The sequence below is a fragment of the Capricornis sumatraensis genome, chromosome 2, assembly GCF_032405125.1.
Source record: "Capricornis sumatraensis isolate serow.1 chromosome 2, serow.2, whole genome shotgun sequence".
Classification (NCBI taxonomy): domain Eukaryota; kingdom Metazoa; phylum Chordata; class Mammalia; order Artiodactyla; family Bovidae; genus Capricornis; species Capricornis sumatraensis.
Window position 1 is genome coordinate 218,393,202 of NC_091070.1, and position 7,651 is coordinate 218,400,852.

The window sequence follows — 7,651 nt, forward strand, 5'->3', positions numbered from 1 at the left end:
TGTTCTTCTATTCCTTTGTGGATTCAGAAGCAGCCTTTCACCGGGACCCGGGTGCCGAGTATGCGCCTTTGGTCCTGACCGCAGTGTGACCGACCGCTGCCGGGAACAGCAGAGCAGCCCACGCGGTGTCACTTGGACGAAGGTGACCGTTTCAGGGCCCGTGGACGGTCGAATGGCCTGTGTTTTCTGACTTGCCACCTTTGAGAGAATAAAATACATTCCTCTTATCTTCAAACATCATAAATTCTAAAGGAGAAAGTGACCAGAGTCCTGAGCCTTGAGCTACACGGCTTAGGGAGCTATGTGGTATATTGTCTCCTTTTTAAAATTTTTTTTCATTTATCTATTTTTGTTTGTGCTGGGTCTTCCTTGCTGTGTGAGTGCTTTCTCTAGCTGCGGCGAGCGGGGGCCCTTCTCTATTTGCGCTGTGCAGGCTTCTCACTGCAGCGGCCTCTCCGGCTGTGGAGCACAGGCTCCAGCCTTAAGCAGCTGTGGCTCTGGGGGCCCAGTTGCGTCGTGGCCTGTGGGGATGAAACCTGTTTGCCCTGCAATGACAGGCAGGTTCCCAACCACTGGGCCACCAGAGAAGTCCCTGTGTTGTCTCCTTTTTCCAGTTCGCTGGGGAGTTCTTCCTTCATCCCAGTGCCCTGGCGGAAGACACAGCCACGGTGTGCACCACTCCTCACGGTGGGCGTGTGGCCCAGCAGGCCAATCAGAGTATTCTCCGGGATGGCTGTGTGATGCTGGCCGAGAGGTTTCTCCTGCAGTTCCTGAGCGAGGAGCCTGAAGGCCTGTGGGGATCCAACACAGAAGAAACGCGGAGGAAAGCGAGCCTGGAGAAGGACGAGACCTAGTGCCAGGCCCTGAGCCCCTGGATCCAGCTGCTCCTGAAGACCGTCCCATCCTCAGCTTCCCATTCTATAGATGTCTTGGTGGGTGTGATGATTCAGTGCTCTGTGTCGTCTTGGCTAGGTCACGATGCCAGTTATTTGGTCGAACACCTGCCTGGGTGTTTCTATGAAGGTATACTATAAATGGGATCAGCATCTACAATCCACTGACTTATTTACTTAAACCCTTTGTCTGTGCGATGGACATGTGGGATCTTAGCTCCCTAACCAGGGATCAAATCCACGCCGCCTGTATTGGGAGCACGCAGTCCCAACCACTGGACTGGCCAGGGAAGTCCCCCTTTGATTTTAAATTAAAGAGATCGCCCTGAATAATCTCGGTGGATCTTAGGCAATCAGTCAAAGGCCTTAAGAGCAAAAACAGGTTTCCCTGAGAAAAAGGAATCCTGTCCCAAGACTGCAGCACGGAAACCCTGTCTGAGTGCCCAGCTTGCTAACCTGCTAAACAGTCAGACATGTCTTAGTGGCTGAATGAACCACAGCAACAGTTTGCCCTACAGACTTTGGACTCAACACCATCTCTTGTCTGAGTTTCTACCTGCCAGCCAGATCTCAGACTTGCCAGCCAACTCTTCGTCCCCAGGACAGACCCCAAGGCAAGGATTGTGTGCATGTGATTAAGGGTGGAAATGGTGGATTCTGATTTCAGCTGGATTCTGGGGCCTCTGAGGTGTGAGCCACAGTCAGTTTGCCCTGCCTTAAGTAAGGGCTGCCACTCCCAGGCCCTCCTGTCTCTCCCCCTGCAGACATTCCAGAGCCCGTGGGCTACAGCAGGCCAACAGAATCTAGTCCTTCACTGGCCTGAGTAGAGCCTCTCCTGACGCCCACTCCGTGTGTGAATGAGGGCTGCCCTCACCCTCACCTGCAGACCATGCCAAAGGCTTTTAATTATTCAGGCGGCCAGACTCTGCCGGGCAGCACAGCCTTTGGAGCTCAGGCTTGGAGCGGTGGTTCCTCTGCCACAGGAAGCTGACCGCAGCCAACTGGCTGGCCAGGGCTCTGTCCCTGGAACGTCCACACATGGGAGAGGTGGACCCCTTAACTGATGGTCATGTAGGGTCAGATTGGAGTTTCTCACATAGTAAGACTGAGGGCTCCCAGGGCAGAAGCCGAGAGGAAGTCCATTGGCAGAAAGGTGGGGCATGTGCCCAGCACAAGCAGGCAGAGAGACAGGGACAGTGCTGGAGAGATAGAGAGATGGAGAGAAAGAGAGAGAGACAGAGAGAGGGACAGCAAGGGTCAGGGAAACAGTGAGAGAAGGCGAGACTGTATGACCCCAAACCGCTGCAGCAAAATATATCCCCTCTCACATCTTTTCTCTGGAAGTGATGCTGACGTTCCTGCAGAGAGATGGGGGGAGGGGGGGTCCGTGCTGGCCCCCTGACCTTGGGTGGACATCAGTCAATTCTTGGACCAACAGAATGTGGTGGGAGTGATGCTCACAGCTTCCAAGGGGTCATAGGACAGGCGTCCCCCCAATTCTCTCCCTCTCTCCCCCTGCCTGCTCGTGTCTTCCCCACCCCCGGACCTCCCACTGGCATCCAGTCACCATGCTGTGAGGAGCCCAAAGTGTGGGTGTTCCTACCGCAGCCCCATATTTGAGATACAGCGTGAGAAGGCCGTGTGAGCGGACAGAGCTGGAAGGGATGGGGCCACAAGCCAAGGAAGCCGGGACCACCAGGAGCTGGAAGAGACAGGAAGGCTGCCCGAGAGCCTCCAGAGGGATCATGGCCCTGATGACACCTTGAGTTCAGACCTCTGCCCCCAAGAACACGTTTCCTCTGGTTTCCAAGTGTGTAGTAATTGTCATGGCAGCCACAGGAAGCTCACACCCAGAATCGCTAATCCCCTGGGAGTGAGGGTTGAGAAGTGGAGTGGAGCCAGGGAGCAGGAGGCTTCCATGGGAGTCAGGGAAGGTGAGAAGTTAACCACAGACAGAGAGGCGGCCTTGCAGTCAAGAGACTGGACAGCCAGAAGCCAGCATCAGCCTGTGAGCCCTGTCCCTTCAGGCGACCCCACCCCAGCCTCGGGGTCTCCCGGCCGAGGCCCCCATCGTGAAGCAGAGACAAGCCGCTCCTGCTATGCCTGTCCACACTCCTGTCCACAGAAACCACGTGCTGTTACACGTGGTGACACCAGCTGGTTGTGGTTCGAGGCTGTTGCTTTGTTGGCCGGTGACACAGAGACACAGGCTCAGCAGGTCAAGGAGAGAGACAGGATCAGAGAGGCTCCTGGGTCCCAGGCAGCCAGGCTTCTGAGGTCAGCTCAGCCAGACACCCTGGCTACCCTGCGTCTCCAGACCAAACCAAAGGCTCCTTGGACTTGAACCAGCTTTAGGGGATGTCTGGCTAAGATCATGGCGTCTGGTCCACTTCTTGGCAAATAGATGGGGAAACAGTGACAGACTTTACTTTTGGGGGCTCCAAAATCACTGCAGATGGTGATTGCAACCATGAAGTTAAAAGATGCTTACTGCTTGGAAGGAAAGTTATGACCAACCTAGATAGCATATTAAAAAGCAGAGACATTACTTTTCCAAGAAAGGTCCGTCTAGTCAAGGCTATGGTTTTTCCTGTGGTCATGTATGGATGTGAGAGTTGGGCTATAAAGAAAGCTGAGCACTGAAGAATTGATGCTTTTGAACTGTGGTGTTGGAGAAGACTCTTGAGAGTCCCTTGGACTGCAAGGAGATCCAACTAGTCCATTCTAAAGATCAGCCCTGGGTGTTCATTGGAAGAACTGATGCTAAAGTTGAAACTCCAATACTTTGGCCACCTGATGCAAAGAACTGACTTATTTGAAAAGACCCCGATGCTGGGAAAGATTGAAGGTGGGAGGAGAAGGGGATGACAGAGGATGAGATGGCTGGATGGCATCACTGCCTCGATGGACATGGGTTTGAGTGGACTCCGGGAGCTGGTGATGGACGTGAGGCCTGGCGTGCTGCGGTCCGTGGGGTCACAGAGTTGGACGCGACTGAGCGACTGGACTGAACTGGTCTGTGTTTTGCCACCTGGCTGTCTCTTGCAGGACAAACTCTTCGCTCCTGGGGATGCACACAACCATGCAGTGTTGGATGTGGGGGCAGCGGCCCTACAAAGGCCCTCATCTTCTGTCCCCTTGGGTGGCATGGCGGGCTAGGTTGCCTGGGTCTCTCTGGAGCCCCCCCACCCTGTTCTTCCTTGATTTCCCAAGCAGCCAGTGTGGCCCGCCCAAACTTGGGTCAGATCACAACACTGCTTGGTAAAACCCAGTGACACAGGACAGGACCGGGCACCACCCGGCCCTCAGAGCCTCCCTCCTGGGTTCAGGAAGGGCCTCTCCCGCCTGTCTGGTCCCTTGACTTCGGGGCCTTTCTCTGTGGTTAACTCCCTACACCTTGCCTCCTGTTCCCCAGCCTCACTCCCTCTTTCTTGGCCCTCACTCCCAGGGTGATCTGTGATTCTGGTCCGTGACTGGGTGTGAACTTCCTGTGGCCACCATGACAATTACTACACACTCAGAAACCAATGGAAACGTATTCTTGCTCAGTTTGGGGGCAGAGGTCTGAACTCAAGGTGTTGTCAGGGCCATGATCCCTATGGAGGTTCTCGGGCAGGACCCTTCCTGTCTCTTCCAGCCCCTGGGTCCTGGCTTCCTTAGCTTGGGGCCACATCCCTCCAGGCTCTGTCTGCTCGCACGGCCTTCTCACTTCATGTCCGAGTTTCAAATCTCCCTTTTTGTTTCAGACACAAAGGCCTGCTGGATTTAGGGCCACTCTAAATCCAGGATGACTGAGATCATTAAGTTAACTACATCTGCAAAACCCCTTTCCTCCAATCAGGTCCGTTTCACAGGTCCCAGGAGTTAGGAGGGGGACTTATCTTTTCTGAGAACCCTATTTACTCCCTCACTGAACCACAGGCTCCATGGTCAGTGTCCACTCCGGCTCACCCGCACCAGGCCGAGTGACTGTCACTTCTGACTATTTGTTCAATATCAAGTCCTGGTGAGCTCCTGCGAGTGAATTAAGACATCTGTCTGAGCAGAAACAGCTTTCGAGGGAGCCACGTCTCTGCCCGGAGAGATAAGATGGCTCCTCCCGAGCTGTAAGTCAAGGTGAGATGAGATGGGGGCCCAGAACGTGCGGGTGGAGGCTGGCAGGGAGCCCGGTCACCCAGCTGGCGGGGTGGGGGCTGAGGGAGCTTCTGGTGAGCTGGGGAGCAGGTCTATGGCTGAGGGTGCAGACAGGGGGCACCCTGGGTGCGCAATTTCTGGTCAAGGATTACAAACGTTTTATGCCAAGCTACCTTCCAGAAAGACTGGGCCAGACTTCAAGGAGGGGTCATCTGGGGACGTTGGGTGTTTTATTTTGGGGACACAGATGAGTGAGTGGCTGTGGGACAGCCCTGAACTACCAGACGGCAGGAGGCGATGCAGGTGCGAAAAAGCTAGCGTGCCCCTGGGACCTGGAAGGGGCAGAGACAGTCTCCACTCTGCCAGAGGCAGCGCTGGCCCTGTGTCCACCCAGGACGGGTGTGCCCAGGGTGGTTGCGTGATCTGATCATTCTGTCTGTAGATCCACCCGCAGCTGGGTGTTGGTGGGTGTTTTGGGCTTACTGGACCCTGGTGGGATGGCGAGGCCTGAGGAGAAGCTGCAGGGCTGGATAGTCCTGGGTTTGAGCCTTGGCTGGGCCGCAGTGTGTTGTGGGCACAGCACCGAGCCTCCCTGACCTCAGGGCCCCGAGAAGCAGGGTGAGGGTCCGTGCCACCTCCAGTCCCTGCTGGTGTTGAGAGCACTGGGACCAGCAGGCAGTTAGGGGGAGGGGTGGGACGCCTCTGATCCAGAGGGATCTCAGGTCTATCTAGAGAGCAGAGAAGATTCCCCAGGGCAGCATCAGATCCAGGTGCACACAGGAAGTGACACTTGCTCAGGCCTTTTAACCCCTTGGAGCCCAGGCCCTCATGAGGGCACAGGGGGCTGGGGGACAGGGCTGCTGAAGCTGGCGGGGACAGAGGTCTCAGCCTGGCTGCATGAGAATCACCTGGGCACCTCCAAAATCCCCATGCCCAGCCCACACCCTACATCGCCTGCATCAGGATCTCTAGGGTGGGGTGGTACCAGGCCTGCTTTAAAAACAAAATTGTGGTAAGATGGGCTTCACTGATAATTCAGTTGGTATAGAATCCGCCTGCAATGCAGGGGACCCTCGTTCAATTCCTGGGTCGGGAAGATCTGCTGGAGAAGGGATAGGCTCCCCACTCCAGTATTCTTGGGCTTCCCTTGTGGCTCAGTTGGTAAAGAATCCGCCTGCAATGCCAACCTGTAACTCGTGCCCATTAAACAGCTCCCCCTTACCCCAGCCCCTGGTTCCACCATCCACATTCTGTCTCCATGAACTGCCTCCTCTAGGAAACTCGTGAGTGGAATCAAGCAGCAGTCTTCGCCTTTGGTGACTGGCTTTTTTCATTCAGCATCGTGTCCTCAAGGTTCGTGCATGTCCTCCTATTTGTTAGGACTTCCTTCCCTTTTAAAGCTAGTAATAACCCACCCCGTGACAGGCCACACTGTTTACCCAACATCTCTGATGGACACTTGAACTGTTACCAGGTTTCCCTGTCTTTCAAACTCCCAGGTGTTCTGAGGTGCGGGCCAGGTGGGTCTGGGCATGCCCCCGGCCCCTGGAGTGTAGCATGTGGGCATCACGCCCAGCTCTCCTTCCGCTGGTGCTCTTGGGTGTTATCACGTCCAAACAGAGCTGGAGGCAGCCCCCTTTGCCCCAGCCAACACCCTTGCAGACCTGCAGCCCGGTGGTGCCACCAGTGTGTTTGAGCACCCCCCTGGGGACACCAGCCCTGCTGCTGTGGCTCCCCTTACACCGACCTGGTCCTTTAATTACAAGGCAGGACAGGCCAGCGGGTCACAGCACAACTGCTGGGGGTCTCCAGTCTCACCTGTCTTCAGCCACCTGCCCTCAGCCACCCGCCCTCCCCCCCCACCCCTCCCCAACACCCCTCCGCAACAACACCCCTCCCCTCCACCCCTCCCAGCCCCCACTTGCATCTGCTGGAGCCCTTCTCCCAGGGGAGCATGGAAGAAGCCAAAGGAATCCCTGCTTACAAACCAAAACTCAGGTCTGACAATATTTCAATAAGCGAGTGTGCAAGAAAATGATCACCTTGTTCACTAATTTATTCAAGAAGCACTTTGTGTCAGGCACTGGGCTATACTTTGATAGATAGGATCCTTGACTTCAAGCAAGGAATTAGGCTTCCTGGGTGGCTAGTGGTAAAGAACCCTCCTGCCAGTGCAGGAAAATCCCATGGATGGAGGAGCTTGGTAGGCTGCAGTCCATGGGGTCGCTCAGAGTCAGACATGACTGAGCGACTTCACTTTCACTTTTCACTTTCATGCATTGGAGAAGGAAATGGCAACCCACTCCAGGGTTCTTGCCTGGAGAATCCCAGGGACGGGGGAGCCTGGTGGGCTGCCGTCTATGGGGTCACAAAGAGTCGGACACGACTCAAGTGACTTAGCAGCCAATGCAGGAGACCTAAGACACGTGGGTTCGATCCCTGGGTCGGGAAGATGCCCTGGAGGAGGGCCTGGCAACCCATTCCAGTATTCTTGCCTTGAGAATCCCATGGACAGAGGAGCCTGGAGGGCTACAGTCCATGGGGTCGCAGAGTCCGACATGACTGAAGCAACCCCAGAGCACTGCCCCATTAGATTGGCTCCCCTGGGATTCGAACCCCTATCT